The 18,546-nt window shown below is 38.0% G+C and overlaps 1 non-coding gene across 1 annotated transcript; it reads left to right on the top strand.

The window, feature by feature from the left end:
- Window positions 1-7,229: 7,229 nt before the first annotated feature.
- On the top strand, window positions 7,230-7,333 carry LOC130978263 (small nucleolar RNA R71). Its single transcript, XR_009085916.1, has one exon. It is a non-coding gene; the product is annotated as a small nucleolar RNA R71 (small nucleolar RNA).
- The last annotated feature ends 11,213 nt before the right edge of the window (window positions 7,334-18,546 follow it).

Here is an 18,546-nt window from a genome sequence, read left to right as displayed (position 1 = left end):
GAATGTCAAGATGAACACCAAGAACACTTTGAAGATCATGATGAACATCAAGAACATAAATTTGAAAAATTTTTGATGCAAAGAAAACATGCAAGATACCAAACATAGAAATCTTTAATGCATGGACTCTAACCAACGAAAAATGCATAAGAAAAACAACAAACAACACAAAACAAGAAATCATCAAGATCAAACAAGAGGATTTATCAAGAACAACTTGAAGATCATGAAGAACACTATGAATGCATGAATTTTCGAAAAATGCAAGAAAAATTTTTTTAAAGCATGCAATTGACACCAAACTTAAAAATTGACTCAAGACTCAAACAAGAAACACAATATTTTTGGTTTTTTTATGATTTTATGATTTTTTTTGTATTTTTATTAATTTTTTTTCGAAAACAAAGTTTGGAAAAATGAAAAATAAAAGAAAAATTTTGAAAAAAAGATTTTTGAAAAGAAAATTATCTAATCTGAGCAACAAGATGAACCGTCAGTTGTCCATACTCGAACAATCCCCGGCAACGGCGCCAAAAACTTGGTGGACGAAATTGTGATCCATGCTCTTTGTACTTGTATGAAATTTAATAATTGGCTCTATTTGAATTCACAACTCCGTTCAACTTAACCAGCAAGTGTACTGGGTCGTCCAAGTAATAAACCTTACGTGAGTAAGGGTCGATCCCACAGAGATTGTTGGTATGAAGCAAGCTATGGTTACCTTGTAAATCTCAGTTAGGCAGATTAAATTGGTTTATGGGTTTTCGAAAGTAATAAATAAATAGAAAATAAAATAAGATAGAAATACTTATGTAAATCAATAGTGGGAATTTCAGATAGGCGTATGGAGATGCTGTGCTCCTCTTGAAACTCTACTTCACTACTCACTCTTCCAATCCTCCTTATTTCTTTCCATGGAAAGCTGTATGTAGGGCATCACCATCATCAATGGCTACTTTCAATCCTCTCGGGAAAATGGTCCTATGTGCTGTCACTGCACGGCTAATCGTCTGGAGGCATCACCCTTGTTGATAGCTACATCCCATCCTCTCAGTGAAAATGGTCCAAATGCTCTGTCACAGCACGGCTAATCATCTGTCGGTTCTTAATCAGGTTGGAATAGAATCCATTGATTCTTTTGCGTCTGTCACTAACGCCCAGCCTTCAGGAGTTTGAAGCTAGTCACAGTCATTCAATACCGGAATCCTACTCGGAATACCACAGACAAGGTTAGACTTTCCGGATTCCCAAGATCCTACTCGGAATACCACAGACAAGGTTAGACTTTCTGGATCCTCATGAATGCCGCCATCTATCTAGCTTATACCACGAAGATTCTGTTGGGGAATCTAAGAGATATGCGCCCGGCCTAGAGTAGAACGGAAGTGGTTGTCAATCACGCGCGTTCATAGGTGAGAATGATTAGTGTCACGGATCATCACATTCATCAAAGTGTTGTGCAACGTATATCTTGGAATAAGAATAAAAGAGAATTGAATAGAAAGTAATAGTGATTGTATTGAAACTTGAGGTACAGCAGAGCTCCACACCCTTAATCTATGGTGTGCAGAAACTCCACCGTTGAAAATACATAAGTGAAATGTTCAGGCATGGCCGAATGGCCAGCCCCCATGATCTGAGAACTAATCGTCCCATGATGTCTAATACACTAGTAAAAAGTCCTATTTATAATAAACTAGCTACGAGGGTTTACATGAGTAAGTAATTGATGCATAAATCCACTTCCGGGGCCCACTTGGTGTATGCTTGGGCTGAGCTTGATCTATCCACGAGCTGAGGCTTCTCTTGGAGTTAAACTCCAAGTTATAACGTGTTTTGGGCGTTCAACTTCGGATCATGACGTTTTTCTGGCGTTTAACTCCAGACAGCAGCATGTACTTGGCGTTCAACGCCAAGTTACGTCGTCAATTTCCGAATAAAGTATGGACTATTATATATTGCTGGAAAGCTCTGGATGTCTACTTTCCAACGCCGTTGAGAGCACGCCAATTGAAGTTCTGTAGATCCAGAAAATCCATTTCGAGTGCAGGGAGGTCAGATTCCAACAGCATCAGCAGTCCTTTTGTCAGCCTTTTTCAGAGTTTTGCTCAAGTCCCTCAATTTCAGCCAGAAATTACCTAAAATCACAGAAAAACACACAAACTCATAGTAAAGTCCAGAAATGTGAATTTAACATAAAAACTAATGAAAACATCCCTAAAATTAGCTTAAACTTACTGAAAACTACCTAAAAACAATGCCAAAAAGCATATAAATTATCCGCTCATCACAACACCAAACTTAAATTGTTGGTTGTCCCCAAGCAACTGAAAATCAATTAGAATAAAAAGAAGAGAACATACTATAAATTCCAAAATATCAATGAATATTAGTTCTAATTAGATGAGCGGGACTTGTAGCTTTTTGCCTCTGAACAGTTTTGGCATCTCACTTTTTCCTTTGAAGCTTAGAATGATTGGCTTCTCTAGGAACTTAGAAGTTTAGATAGTGTTATTGATTCTCTTAGTTAAGCATGTTGATTCTTGAACACAGCTACTTTTATGAGTCTTGGCCATGGCCCTAAGCATTTTGTTTTCCAGTATTACCACCGGATACATAAATGCCACAGACACATAACTGGGTGAACCTTTTCAGATTGTGACTCAGCTTTGCTAGAGTCCCCACTTAGTGGTGTCCAGAGCTCTTAAGCACACTCTTTTGCTTTGGATCACGACTTTAACCACTCAGTCTCAAGCTTTTCACTTGGACCTTCATGACACAAGCACATGGTTAGGGACAGCTTGATTTAGCCGCTTAGGCCTGGATTTTATTTCCTTGGGTCCTCCTATCCATTGATGCTCAAAGCCTTGGATCCCTTGCCTTTTGGTTTTAAGGGCTATGGGCTTTTTCTGCTTGCTTTTTCTTTTTCTTTCTATTTTTTTTCGCCACTTTTTTTTTTCGCAAGCTTTTGCTATTCACTGCTTTTTCTTGCTTCAAGAATCAATTTCATGATTTTTCAGATCATCAATAACATTTCTCTTTGTTCATCATTCTTTCAAGAGCCAACAATTTTAACATTCATAGACAACAAGATCAAAAGACATATGCACTGTTCAAGCATTCATTCAGAAAACAAAAGTATTGTCACCACATCAAAATAATTAAACTAAATTCAAGGATAATTTTCGAAATTCATGTACTTCTTGTTCTTTTGAATTAAAGCATATTTCATTTAAGAGAGGTGAAGGATTAATGGAATTTATTCATAGCTTTAAGACATGGTTACATACTAATGATCATGAAGTAAAGACACAAAACATAGATAAACACAACATTAAAAACCGAAAACAGAAAGAAATAAAGAACAAGGAATGAATCCACCTTTAGTGGCGTCTTCTTCTTGAAGGACCAAGGATGTTCTTAAGCTCTTCTATGTCCCTTCCTTACCTTTGTTGCTCCTCCCTCATTGCTCTTTGATCTTCTTTTATTTCATGGAGAATGATAGAGTGCTCATGATGTTCCACCCTAAATTGTTCAACATTGTGGCTCAAATCTTCTAAGGAAGTGTTGAGTTGTTCCCAATAGTTGTTGGGAGGAAAGTGCATCCCTTGAGGCATCTCAGGGATTTCTTGATGATGAGCTTCCTCATGCATCTCTTGAGAACCGTGAAGGGCCTCTCTTGCTTGCTCCATCCTCTTCTTGGTGATGGGCTTGTCCTCTTCAATGGAGATGTCTCCTTCTATGATAACTCCAGCTGAGTAACATAGATGGCAAATAAGGTGAGGAAAAGCTAGCCGTGCCATGGGTGAGGGTTTGTCGGTTATTTTGTAGATTTCATTGGAGATGACCTCATGAACTTCTACTTCCTCTCCAATCATGATGCCATGAATCATGATGGCCCGATCCACAGTAACTTCAGATCGGTTGCTAGTAGGAATGATGGAGCGTTGAATGAACTCCAACCATCCTCTAGCCACAGGCTTGAGGTCCAGTCTTCTTAGTTGGACAGACTTGCCTTTGGAGTCTCTCTTCCATTGAGCTCCTTCCACACATATGTCCATTAGGACTTGGTCCAACCTTTGATTAAAGTTGACCCTTCTAGTGTAGGGGCATTCATCTCCTTGCATCATGGGCAAGTGGAATGCCAACCTCACATTTTCCGGACTAAAATCTAAGTATTTCCCCTGAACCATTGTGAGATAATTCTTTGGACTCGGGTTCATACTTTGATCATGGTTCCTAGTGATCCATGCATTGGCATAGAACTCTTGAACCATTAAGATTCTGACTTGTTGCATGGGGTTGGTTAGGACTTCCCAACCTCTTCTTCGGATTTCATGTCGGATCTCCAGATACTCATTTTTCTTGAGCTTGAAAGGGACCTCAGGGATCACCTTCTTCTTTGCCACGACATCATAGAAGTGGTCTTGATGGCTCTTGGAGATGAATCTTTCCATCTCCCATGACTCGGAGGTGGAAGTTTTTGTCTTCCCTTTTCCTTTTCTAGAGGATTCTCCGGCCTTAGGTGCCATTGATGGTAATGGAAAAACAGAAAGCTTATGCTTTTACCAGACCAAACTTAAAATATTGCTCGTCCTCGAGCAAGAGAAGAAAGAATAGAAGAAGAAGAAGTGAATAGAGAGGAGAAGGGGAGGTGTTGGTTCGGCCTAGTGGGAGAAGAGGGGGTTGTGTTGTGTGAAAATGAAGTAGAATGGAAGGGTATATATAGGGAGAGGGGGGGTGAATGTTCGGCCATTTAGGGTGGGAATGGGTGGGAAAATTGGTTTTGAATTTTTGAAGGTAGGTGGGGTTTATGGGGAAGAGTGGATGGATGTGAGTGGTGAAGGGGGTTTATGGGGAAGAGGAATTGAGGTGATTAGTGAAGAGTGTTGGGAAGTGTGACATGGGGAATACAAATCACAAAAATAGGATTAGGAGGTAAGGTGGGAATATGGTAGGTGGGGATCCTGTGGGGTCCACAGATCTTGAGGTGATCCTGTGGGATCCACAGATCCTGAGGTGTCAAGGTATTCCATCCCTGCACCAAATAGGCATGTCAAATGCCTTTGCACACCATTCTGGCGTTTAAACGCCGTGTGGTTCACATTCTGGCCGTTTAACGCCCATGTAAAGCATGTTTCTGGCGTTGAACACCAGTTTCATGCTTGTTACTAGCGTTCAGCGCCAGTTTTTCTTCTTTAGGCACATTCCTGGCATTCAGCGCCAGAATGTTGCTTGTTTCTGGCGTTCAGCGCCAGAATGGTGCTCTGTTCTGGCGTTGAACGCCAGCCAGATGCATCTCACTGGCGTTGAACGCCAGCCTGTGCTTCCTCCAGGGTGCGAATTTTTTTCTGCTATTTTTGACTCTGTTTTTAATTTTTCTGATCTTTTTCGTGACTCCTCATGATCATATACCTAATAAAACACAAAATAACAATAATATAGAATAAAATAAAAATTAGATAAATAAAATTGGGTTGCCTCCCAACAAGCGCTTCTTTAATGTCAATAGCTTGACAGTGGCTCTCATGGAGCCACAAAGGTGATCAGGTCAATGTTGTATAGTCCCAACACCAAACTTAGAGTTTGGATATGGGGTCTTGACACCAAACTTAGAGTTTGGTTGTGGCCTCCCAGCACCAAACTTAGAGTTTGACTGTGGGGGCTCTTCCTGACTCTGAATTAAGAGAAGCTCTTCATGCTTACTTTCTTTTGTCACAGAGGGATGGCCATGTGCCTTAAACACAAGGTAGTCCCCATTCAATTGAAGGACTAATTCACCTCTGTTGACATCTATCACAGCTCCTGCTGTGGCTAGGAAAGGTCTTCCAAGGATGATGCAATCATCCTCTTCCTTCCTAGTGTCTAAGATTATGAAATCAGCAGGGATGTAAAGGCCTTTAATCTTTACTAACACGACCTCTACTATTCCATAAGCTTGTCTCAATGACTTGTCTGCCAATTGTAATGAGAACAAGGCAGGTTGTACCTCAATGATCCCCAGCTTCTCCATTACAGAGAGTGGCATAAGATTTATCCCTGACCCCAGATCACACAGAGCTTTTTCAAAGGTCATGGTGCCTATGGTACAAGGTATTAAGAACTTGCCAGGATCTTGTTTCTTTTGAGTTAGAGTTTGCTGAATCCAGGTGTCCAGTTCACTAATGAGTAAGGGAGGCTCACTTTCCCCAGTCTCATTACCAAATATCTTGGCATTCAGCTTCATGATAGCTCCTAAATATTGAGCAACTTACTCTCCAGTCACATCCTCATCTTCATCTGAGGAAGAATAGTCTTCAGAGCTCATGAATGGCAGAAGGAGATTTAATGGAATCTCTATGGTCTCTATATGAGCCTCAGATTCCTTTGGATCCTTAATAGGAAACTCCTTCTTGCTTGAGGGACGTCCCAGGAGGTCTTCCCCACAGGAATTTTCGTCCTCCTCCTCCCTTGTACATTCGGCCATATTGATTAAATCAATGGCCTTGCACTCTCCTTTTGGATTCTCTTCTGTATTGCTTGGGAGAATACTGGGAAGAGTTTCAATGATTTTCTTACTCAACTGGCCCACTTGTGCCTCCAGATTTCTGATGGAGGATCTTATTTCATTCATGAAACTGAAAGTGGCCTTTGACAGATCAGAGACTAGATTGGCCAAATTAGAAGTGTTTTGTTCAGAATTCTCTGTATGTTGCTGAGAAGATGATGGATATGGCTTGCTATTGCTCAGCCTATTGCGTCCACCATTGTTAAAGCCTTGTTGAGGCTTTTGTTGATCCTTCCATGAGAAATTTGGATGATTTCTCCATGACGAGTTATAGGTGTTTCCATAAGGTTCACCCATGTAATTAACCTCTGCCATGGCAGGGTTCTCAGAATCATAAGCTTCTTCAGAAGCTGCCTCTCTAGTACTGTTGGATGCATGTTGCCATCCATTCAAATTTTGAGAGATCATGTTGACTTGTTGAGTCAACACTTTGTTCTGAGCCAATATGGTATTTAGAGCATCAATTTCAAGAACTCCTTTCTTCTGAGGTATCCCATTATTCACGGAATTCCTCTCAGAAGTGTACATGAATTGGTTGTTTGCAACCATGTCAATGAGTTCTTGAGCCTCTTTAGGCATTTTCTTCAGGTGAATAGATCCACCTGCAGAATGGTCCAATGACATTTTCGAAAATTCAGATAGACCATAATAGAATATATCTAATATGGTCCATTCTGAAAACATGTCAGATGGACATCTTTTGGTCAGCTGCTTGAATCTTTCCCAAGCTTCATAGAGGGATTCACCGTCTTTTTGTTTGAAGGTTTGAACATCCACTCTCAGCTTGCTCAGCTTTTGAGGACGAAAGAATTTATCCAATAAGGCAGTGACCAGCTTATCCCAGGAGTCCAGGCTATCCTTGGGTTGTGAATCCAACCATATTCTAGCTCTGTCTCTTACAGCAAAAGGGAAAAGCATGAGTCTGTAGACTTCAGGATCAACTCTATTCGTCTTTACAGTCTCACAGATTTGCAAGAACTCAGTTAAAAACTGATAAGGATCTTCAGATGGAAGTCCATAAAACTTGCAGTTTTGTTGCATTAAAGCAACTAGTTGAGGCTTAAGCTCAAAATTATTGGCTCCAATGGTAGGAATGGAGATGCTCCTTCCATCAAATTTGGATGTTGGCTTTGTGAAGTCACCAAGCATTCTCCTTGCATTATTATTATTTTCGGCTGCCATCTCCTTCTCTTGTTCGAAAATTTCTGAAAGGTTGTTTCTGGATTGTTGTAATTTAGTTTCTCTTAATTTTCTCTTCAGAGTCCTTTCAGGTTCAGGATCAATTTCAACAAGAGTGCCTTTTTTCCTGTTCCTGCTCATATGAAAGAGAAGAAAACAAGAAAAGAGAGAGGAATCCTCTATGTCACAGTATAAAGATTCCTTTGTGTTAGTAGAAAAAGAGAGGGGAGAAGAGTGAAGAAGAATTCGGATTTTTAGATGAAGAGAGTTGAAGAGAAGTGTTAGTAAATAAATAATTAAATAGAATAAGAAAAGAGATGGGAAATTTCGAAAATAATTTTCAAAAAGGGTTAGTAATTTTTCGAAAATTAAAGATAAAAATAAGATTAAAATTAAAATTTAGAACAAAAAGAATTTTTTTTTTTTTGAAAAAGAGGTGAGATACTTTTGAAAATTAGAGAGGGAAAAGTAGTTAGGTGGTTTTGAAAAAGATAAGAAACAAACAATAAGTTAATTAGTTAGTTGAAAAAGATTTTAAAATCAAATTTTAAAAAGATAAGAAGATAAGAAGTTTAGATAAGATATTTTAAAATCAAATTTTGAAAAAGATAAAATTTTAAAAAGGATAAGATAAAAAGATAGATAAAAATTTTAAGAAAAAGATATTTTGAAAAAGATTTAATTTTTTTAAAAAGACTTAACTAACAAGAAACTACAAGATAAGATTCTAGAATTTAAAGATTGAACCTTTTTTAACAAGAAAGTAACAAACTTCAAATTTTTGAATCAATCACATTAATTGGTAGCATATTTTTGAAAATATGATATAAAGATAAGAAAAGAAGATTTTGAAAAAAATAATTTTTAAATTTTCGAAAATAGAAAGAAAAAAAAATGGAAAAGATATGATTTTTGAAAAAGATTTTGAAAAGATAAGATTTTTTAAAATTGAAAATTTGACTTGACTTGTAGGAAACAACTAATTTTGAAAATTTTTTTGACTAAGTCAATTCAAATTTTCGAAAATTATGAGAAAAATAAGGAAAAGATATTTTTTTGATTTTTTTGAATTTTTAATGATGAGAGAGAAAAATAACAAAAATGACTCACAACATGAAAATTATGAATCAAAACTCATGATGCATGCAAGAACACTATGAATGTCAAGATGAACACTAAGAATACTTTGAAGATCATGATGAACATCAAGAACATAATTTTGAAAAATTTTTGATGCAAAGAAAACATGCAAGACACCAAACTTAGAAATCTTTAATGCATGGACTCTAACCAACGAAAAATGCATAAGAAAAACAACAAACAACACAAAACAAGAAATCATCAAGATCAAACCAGAGGATTTATCAAGAGCAACTTGAAGATCATGAAGAACACTATGAATGCATGAATTTTCGAAAAATGCAAGAAAAAATTTTTTAAAGCATGCAATTGACACCAAACTTAAAAATTGACTCAAGACTCAAACAAGAAACACAATATTTTTGGTTTTTTTATGATTTTATGATTTTTTTTGTATTTTTATTAATTTTTTTTCGAAAACAAAGTTTGGAAAAACGAAAAATAAAAGAAAAATTGTGAAAAAAAGATTTTTGAAAAGAAAATTACCTAATCTGAGCAACAAGATGAACCGTCAGTTGTCCATACTCGAACAATCCCCGACAACGGCGCCAAAAACTTGGTGGACGAAATTGTGATCCATGCTCTTTGTACTTGTATGAAATTTAATAATTGGCTCTATTTGAATTCACAACTCCGTTCAACTTAACCAGCAAGTGTACTGGGTCGTCCAAGTAATAAACCTTACGTGAGTAAGGGTCGATCCCACAGAGATTGTTGGTATGAAGCAAGCTATGGTTACCTTGTAAATCTCAGTTAGGCAGATTAAATTGGTTTATGGGTTTTCGAAAGTAATAATTAAACAGAAAATAAAATAAGATAGAAATACTTATGTAAATCAATAGTGGGAATTTCAGATAGGCGTATGGAGATGCTGTGCTCCTCTTGAAACTCTACTTCACTACTCACTCTTCCAATCCTCCTTATTTCTTTCCATGGAAAGCTGTATGTAGGGCATCACCATCATCAATGGCTACTTTCAATCCTCTCGGGAAAATGGTCCTATGCGCGGTCACTGCACGGCTAATCGTCTGGAGGCATCACCCTTGTTCATAGCTACATCCCATCCTCTCAGTGAAAATGGTCCAAATGCTCTGTCACAGCACGGCTAATCATCTGTCGGTTCTCAATCAGGTTGGAATAGAATCCATTGATTCTTTTGCGTCTGTCACTAACTCCCAGCCTTCAGGAGTTTGAAGCTCGTCACAGTCATTCAATACCGGAATCCTACTCGGAATACCACAGACAAGGTTAGACTTTTCGGATTCCCAAGATCCTACTCGGAATACCACAGACAAGGTTAGACTTTCTGGATCCTCATGAATGCCGCCATCTATCTAGCTTATACCACGAAGATTCTGTTGGGGAATCTAAGAGATATGCGCCCGGCCTAGAGTAGAACGGAAGTGGTTGTCAATCACGCGCGTTCATAGGTGAGAATGATGATGAGTGTCACGGATCATCACATTCATCAAAGTGTTGTGCAACGTATATCTTGGAATAAGAATAAAAGAGAATTGAATAGAAAGTAATAGTGATTGTATTGAAACTTGAGGTACAGCAGAGCTTCACACCCTTAATCTATGGTGTGCAGAAACTCCACCGTTGAAAATACATAAGTGAAATGTTCAGGCATGGCTGAATGGCCAGCCCCCATGATCTGAGAACTAATCGTCCCAAGATGTCTAATACACTAGTAAAAAGTCCTATTTATAATAAACTAGCTACTAGGGTTTACATGAGTAAGTAATTGATGCATAAATCCACTTCCGGGGCCCACTTGATGTATGCTTGGGCCGAGCTTGATCTATCCACGAGCTGAGGCTTCTCTTGGAGTTGAACTCCAAGTTATAACGTGTTTTGGGCGTTCAACTCCGGATCATGACGTTTTTCTGGCGTTTAACTCCAGACAGCAGCATGTACTTGGCGTTCAACGCCAAGTTACGTCATCAATTTCCAAATAAAGTATGAACTATTATATATTTCTGGAAAGCTCTGGATGTCTACTTTCCAACGCCGTTAAGAGCGCGCCAATTGGAGTTCTGTAGCTCTAGAAAATCCATTTCGAGTGCAGGGAGGTCAAATTCCAACAGCATCAGCAGTCCTTTTGTCAGCCTTTTTCAGAGTTTTGCTCAAGTCCCTCAATTTCAGCCAGAAATTACCTAAAATCACAGAAAAACACACAAACTCATAGTGAAGTCCAGAAATGTGAATTTAACATAAAAACTAATGAAAACATCCCTAAAAGTAGCTTAAACTTACTGAAAACTACCTAAAAACAATGCCAAAAAGCGTATAAATTATCCGCTCATCATCTACCATATCAGAGAAGATGGATAGCATGCATCTCTGAAAAGTTGCAGGTGCATTACACAGACCAAAAGGCATTCTTCTGTAGGCAAACACGCCAGAAGGGCAAGTGAATGCTGTTTTCTCTTGGTCCTGAGGATCTACTACAATTTGGTTGTAACCTGAATAGCCATCCAAAAAGCAATAATAATCATGACCCGCTAGTCTTTCTAGCATTTGGTCTATGAGTGGTAAAGGAAAATGATCCTTTCTGGTGGCTGTGTTGAGCCTTCTGTAGTCAATACACATACGCCACCCTGTAACTGTTCTTGTGGGAACCAGTTCATTCTTTTCATTATGAACCACTGTCATGCCTTCCTTTTTGGGGATAACTTGGACAGGGCTCACCCAGGGGCTATCAGAAATAGGATAAATAATCCCAGCCTCTAGTAACTTAGTGACCTCTTTCTGCACCACCTCCTTCATGGCTGGATTTAGCCGCCTCTGTGGTTGAACCACTGGCTTGGCATTATCTTCCAATAGGATCTTGTGCATGCATCTTGCTGGGCTAATGCCCTTAAGATCACTTATGGACCAACCAAGAGCTGTCTTATGTGTCCTTAGCACTTGAATTAGTGCTTCCTCTTCCTGTGAGTTTAAAGTAGAGCTCATGATCACTGGAAAAGTGTCACCTTCTCCCAGAAATACATACTTCAAGGATGGTGGTAGTGGCTTGAGCTCGGGTCTAGGAGGTTTATCCTCTTCCTAAGGAATTTTCAGAGGTTCTTTTATTTCCTCTGGTTCCTCCAGGTTAGGCTGAACATCTTTAAAGATATCCTCAAGCTCAGATTCAAGACTCTCAGTCATATTGATCTCTTCCACTAAAGAGTCAATAATATCAGCGCTCATGCAGTCATTTGATGTGTCTGGATGCTGCATAGCTTTGATAGCATTCAACTTGAACTCATCCTCATTGTTTCTCAGGGTCACTTCCCCTTTTTGTACATCAATGAGAGTTCGTCCAGTTGCTAGGTAGAGTCTTCCTAGGATGAGAGTTTCACTCTTGTGCTCCTCCATTTCCAGCACTACAAAGTCAGTTGGAAAGGCAAATGGCCCAACCTTGACAATCATGTCTTCAATCACGCCTGATGGGTATTTAATGGAGCCATCAACAAGTTGGAGACATATCCGGGTTGGTTTGACATCTTCAGTCAAACCAAGCTTTCTAATAGTAGATGTAGGTATTAGGTTGATACTTGCCCTGAGATCACATAGAGCTTGCTTGGTACAAGTACCTTCTAATGTGCATGGTATCATAAAGCTTCCTGGATCTTGAAGCTTCTCTGGTAAGCTTTTCAGAATGACTGCACTGCATTCTTCAGTGAGAAACACTTTTTCGATTTCTCTCCAATCCTTCTTATGACTTAAGATCTCTTTCATGAACTTAGCATAAGAAGGTATTTGCTCAAGTGCCTCTGCAAATGGAATCTTTATTTCAAGAGTCCTTAGATAGTCTGCAAAGCAGGCAAATTGTTTATCCTGTTCTGCTTGGCAGAGTTTCTGAGGATAAGGCATCTTGGCTCTATATTCTTCAACGTTAGTTGCTGCAGGTTTATTCCCTACAGAGGTGGTTGGAGAAGCCTTCTTAGAGGGGTTACTATCAGCACTCTTAGGTGTTTGATTCCTCATTGGCGTTTGAATGCCAGGATTGGGTGCAGGATGGGCATTTAACGCCAGCTTTCCACCCTTTTCTGGCTCTTGAACGCCAGAACTGGGCAATGAATGGGCGTTTAACGCCAACTTTTTCCCCTTTTCTGGCGTTTGAACGCCAGGAGTATTTCCCTCTAGGCTCTTACTGTCCTCAGAGGGATTTTAGGTAGTGGTTTGGTTATCCTCTGTCAGTTGTTCCTTTCTTGGCTTTTTGCTACTTTGAGCAGTGTTATTTAATGTCTTCCCACTCCTTAGTTGAACTGCTTGGCATTCTTCTGTTATCTATTTAGATAACTGCTGTTTTGTCTGATTCAATTGTGATTTTATATTCTTGTTAGCAATTTTAGTTTCTTGGAGCATCTCTTTAAATTGTGCTAACTGTTTTGTCATCAGGAGTAATTGCTGATTAAGCTCAACAACCTGTTCTTGAGGATTAGGATCAGTAGTTACTGCCATGGCTTCTTCTTTTGTAGAGGGCTCACTACTAGAGTACAAATGTTGATTTCTAGCAACAGTATCTATGAGTTCTTGAGCCTCTTCAATCGTCTTTCTCATGTGTATAGATCCACCAGCTGAGTGGTCTAAAGACATCTGAGCTTTTTCTGTAAACCCATAGTAGAAGTTGTCTAACTGTACCCACTCTGAAAATATTTCAGAGGGGCATTTCCTTAGCATACCTCCGTACCTCTCCCAGGCATTATAAAGGGATTCATTATCCTCTTGTTTAAAGCCTTGGATGTCCAGCCTCAGCTATGTCATCCTTTTTGGAGGGTAAAATTGATTCAGGAATTTGTTTGATAACTGTCTACATGTTTTTATACTTGCTGTGGGTTGGTTATTCAACCACCTCTTAGCTTGATTTTTTACAGCAAATGAAAACAGTAATAATCTGTAGACATCCTGATCCACTTCTTTATCACGTACTGTGTCAGTAATTTGTAAGAACTGTGCCAGAAACTCAGTAGGTTCTTCCTGTGAAAGACCGAAATACTGGCAATTTTACTGCACCATGATAATGAGTTGAGGATTTAGCTCAAAGCTGCTTGCTTTAATGGGAGGTATACAGATGCTACTCCCATATGCAGCTGTAATGGGGTTAGTATATGATCCCAGAGTCCTTCTGGACTGCTCAATTCCACTTAGGTCCATGATGGAGAAAGGGAGATGATATGGATTGCAAGTAGATTATTATTATTATTTTTTATTTAATTAAAAGTGACCGAAAATAATAAACTAAAATAAATGGAAAAGAAAATAAAATAAAATTTCGAAAATTGAAAGAAAATAAAATCAAAGCAAATTGAAAACTAAATTAATTAATTAATTAAAAAGATTTTGAAATTAGCAATTAAAAAGATATGATTGAAAAGATATGATTGAAGAAATTAAAAAGATTTGAAAAGATCAATTTTTGAAGTTAGAATTTTGACTTGACTAAAAAAGATATGATTTTGAAAATTAGTGCAAAATTTTGAAGATTTAAAGGAAAACACAAAGAAGACACCAAACTTAGAAATTTTTAGAAAATCACACACAAATTTTCGAAAACCTAAAGGAAAACACAAGGAAGACACCAAACTTAGAATTTTTAAAGATCAAGAAAGGACTAAGAACATGCAAATTCGAAAAATTAAAAGAAAACAAAAGCATGCAATTGACACCAAACTTAAAATATGAAACTAAACTCAAATAAAAGACTCTAAACCAACAAAAATAAAATATTCCTAATCAAAGCAACAAGATAAACCGTCAGTTGTCCGAACTCGAACAATCCCCGGCAACGGCGCCAAAAACTTGGTGCACGAAATTGCAATCATACTTTTGCAATTCCGCACAACTAACTAGCAAGTGCACTGGGTCGTCCAAGTAATACCTTACGTGAGTAAGGGTCGATCCCACGGAAATTGTCGGCTTGAAGCAAGCTATGGTTATCTTGTAACTCTTAGTCAGGATATCAATAATTCTCAGATTTAATTGTGAAAAGTAGAAGAACATGAAATAAATACTTGTTTTGCAGTAATGGAGAACAGGTTGAGGTTTTGGAGATGCTCTATCTTCTGAATCTCTGCTTTCCTACTGTCTTCTTCTTCATGCACGTAAGGCTCCTTCCATGGCAAGCTGTATGTAGGGTTTCACTGTTGTCAATGGCTACCTCCCATCCTCTCAGTGAAAATGTTCAACGCGCTCTGTCACAGCATGGCTATTCATCTGTCGGTTCTCGATCATGTTGGAATAGAATCCAGTGATTCTTTTGCGTCTGTCACTAACGCCCCACAATCGCGAGTTTGAAGCTCGTCACAGTCATTCAATCCCTGAATCCTACTCAGAATACCACAGACAAGGTTTAGAGCCTCCAGATCCTCAAGAATGGCCGCCAATATATTCTAGCTTATACCGCGAAGATTCTGGCTAAAGAATCCAAGAGATATCCACTTAATCTAAAGTGGAACGGAGGTGGTTGTCAGTCACACGTTCATAGGTGAGAATGATGATGAGTGTCACGGATCATCACATTCATGAAGTTGAGGAGCAAGTGATATCTTAGAATGGAAACAAGCGTGTTTGAATGAAAAAACAGTAGTAATTGCATTAATCCATTAAGAAACAACAGAGCTCCTCACCCCCAACCATGGGGTTTAGAGACTCATGCTGTAGAAGGTACAATATGAAACGTGTAAAGTATCATGAGGTCCAGATACAATGTCAAAAGATCCTATTTATAGTGAACTAGTAACCTAGGATATACCAAAATGAGTAAATGACGTAAAAATCCACTTCCAGGGTCCACTTGGTGTGTGCTTGGGCGGAGCATTGAAGCTTTCATGTGTAGAGACTTTTCCTGGAGTTAAACGCCAGCTTTTGTGCCAGTTTGGGCGTTTAACTCCAACTTTTGTGCCAGTTCCGGCGTTAAACGCCGGAAATTCTGAAGCTGATATGCAACGCCGGTTTGAGCCATCAATTATTGGGCAAAGTATGGACTATTATATATTGCTGAAAAGCCCAGGATGTCTACTTTCCAACGCAATTGAGAGCGCGCCAATTGAGTCTCTGTAGCTCCAGAAAATACACTTCGAGTGCAGGGAGGTCAGAATCCAACAGCATCTGCAGTCTTTTTTCAGCCTCTGAATCAGATTTTTGCTCAGGTCCCTCAATTTCAGCCAGAAATTACCTGAAATCACAGAAAAACACACAAACTCATAGTAAAGCCCAGAAAAGTGAATTTTAAATAAAAACTCATAAAAACATACTAAAAACTAACTAAAATGTACTAAAAACATACTAAAAATAGTGCCAAAAAGCGTATAAATTATCCGCTCATCAACCTTCTTCATATTGAAGCGCAAATGAACATTTAAGATAGGAACAAGCGTGTTTGAAGAGAAAACAGAAATAATTGCATTAATTCATCGAGATGCTGCAGATCTCCTCACCCCCAACAATGGAGTTTAGAGACTTATGCCGTCAAAAGTACAAAGTTTAGATCTAAAAATTTCATGGCTTTGACAACATTCAACTTAAACTTGTCCTCATTGACTCTTAGGGTCACTTCCCCTTTTTGGACGTCAATGAGAGTTCGTCCAGTTGCTAGGAAAGGTCTTCCTAGAATGAGAGTTGCACTCTTGTGCTCTTCCATTTCCAGCATCACAAAGTCAGTGGGAAAGGCAAATGGCCCAACCTTGACAATCATGTCTTCAATCACGCCTGATGGGTATTTAATGGAGCCATCAGTAAGTTGGAGACATATCCGGGTTGGTTTGACTTCTTCAGTCAAACCAAGATTTTTGATAGTAGATGTAGGTATTAGGTTGATACTTGCCCTGAGATCACATAGAGCTTGCTTGGTACAAGTACCTTCTAATGTGCATGGTATCATAAAGCTTCCGGGATCTTTAAGCTTTTCTGGTAAGCTTTTTCAGAATGACTGCACTGCATTATTCAGTGAGGTAAACCTTTTCAGTTTCTCTCTAATCCTTCTTATGACTTAAGATCTCTTTCATGAACTTACATAAGAGGGTATTTGCTCAAGTGCCTCTGCAAACGGAATCTTTATTTCAAGAGTCCTGAGATAGTCTGCAAAGCGGGCAAATTGCTTACCCTGTTCTGCTTGGTGGAGTTTCTGAGGATAAGGCATTTTGACATCGTATTCCTCAACCTTAGTTGCTGTAGGTTTATTACCTACAGATGTGGATTGAGAAGCCTTTTTAGAGGGGTTGCTATCAGCACTTGTATGTATCTGATCTCCCACTGGTGTTTGAATGCCAGGGGTGGAAGCTGGAGTGGGGTTAGACGCCAACTTCTTACCTGTTTCTGGCATCTGAATGCCAGAACTGTGCTTCTATTGGGCGTTCAACACCAATTTGTAGACATCCTAATCTACTTCCTTATCATGTACTGTGTCAGCAATTTGTAAAAATTGGGCCAGAAACTCTGAAGGTTCTTCCTGTAGAAGACCGGAATACTGGCAACTTTGCTGCACCAAGATAATAAGCTGAGGATTCAACTCAAAACTACTAACTCCGATGGAGGGTATACAGATGCTACTCCCATATGAAGCAGTAGTGGGGTTAGCATATGACCCCAGAGTCCTTCTGGACTGTTCATTTCCACTTAGATCCATAATGGAGATGATGTGGATTTATTTTATTTATTTTATTATAGAAAAGTAATTTTCGAAATAATAAAATAAAATAAAATAAAAACTAAAAAAATAAAAATAAAATTTAAAAAAATATTTTAAAAATTTTCGAAAAAAAACGAGGAGAGAAAAAGTGGTTAGGATATTTTTGAAAAATATGGGATTTTTTTGAAAAATCTTAAAAGGATAAGATTTTGAAAATTTTCGAAATTGAAATCTAAATTTTTATAGAAAATTTCGAAAAATTTGCTTAAAAATAGTTAGAAAAGATAATTTTTTTATTTTTGAATTTTATGATGAAAGAGAAAAACACACAAAAGATACATGACATAAAATTTTTAGATCTAATGCTCCTTGCTTTCGAAAATTTTGGAGGGAAAACACCAATGAACACCAAACTTAAAAATTTTAAGATCAAAACACAAAGAAGACTCAAGAACACTTTGAAGACTCACAAGAACACCAAGAACAAAAGAAAGAACACCAAACTTAAAATTTTTAGAAAACCACAATAAATTTTTGAAAGCTAAAGAAAAATTAACAAGAAAAAGTTAAAGTTTGGCACAAGTTTTAATCAAAGAAAAATTATTTTTGAAAAAGATTTTAAAAAGAAAACTCAAAGGGTAATTATTCCCAAGAAAATAAAGACATTCAAAAAATGCATGAACTAAATGGAGAAAAACTATTTTTTTTGAAAAATTGAAGGAACACAAAAAGCATGCAATTGACACCAAACTTAAATCAAGAAACTGGACTCAAAGAAAAAAACTAATAATTAATGACGAAAAATAATATTTTTGAAGAATTTTTTTTTAAAAAGGAATAATAAAAGATGCAATTCTAGTGACTCTAAACCAAAAAAAGACAAATTTTTCCTAATCTAAGTAACAAAATAAACCGTTAGATGTTCAAACTCAAACAATCACCGACAATGGCGCCAAAAACATGGTGCACGAAAATTATTCTCACAATATGTAATTCCGCACAACTAACCAGCAAGTGCACTGGGTCGTCCAAGTAATACCTTACGTGAATAAGGGTCGAATCC

Source organism: Arachis stenosperma, chromosome 4 (genome assembly GCF_014773155.1).
Source record: "Arachis stenosperma cultivar V10309 chromosome 4, arast.V10309.gnm1.PFL2, whole genome shotgun sequence".
In the NCBI taxonomy this organism is placed as follows: Eukaryota; Viridiplantae; Streptophyta; class Magnoliopsida; order Fabales; family Fabaceae; genus Arachis; species Arachis stenosperma.
This window is presented reverse-complemented; position numbering and strand designations above follow the sequence as displayed.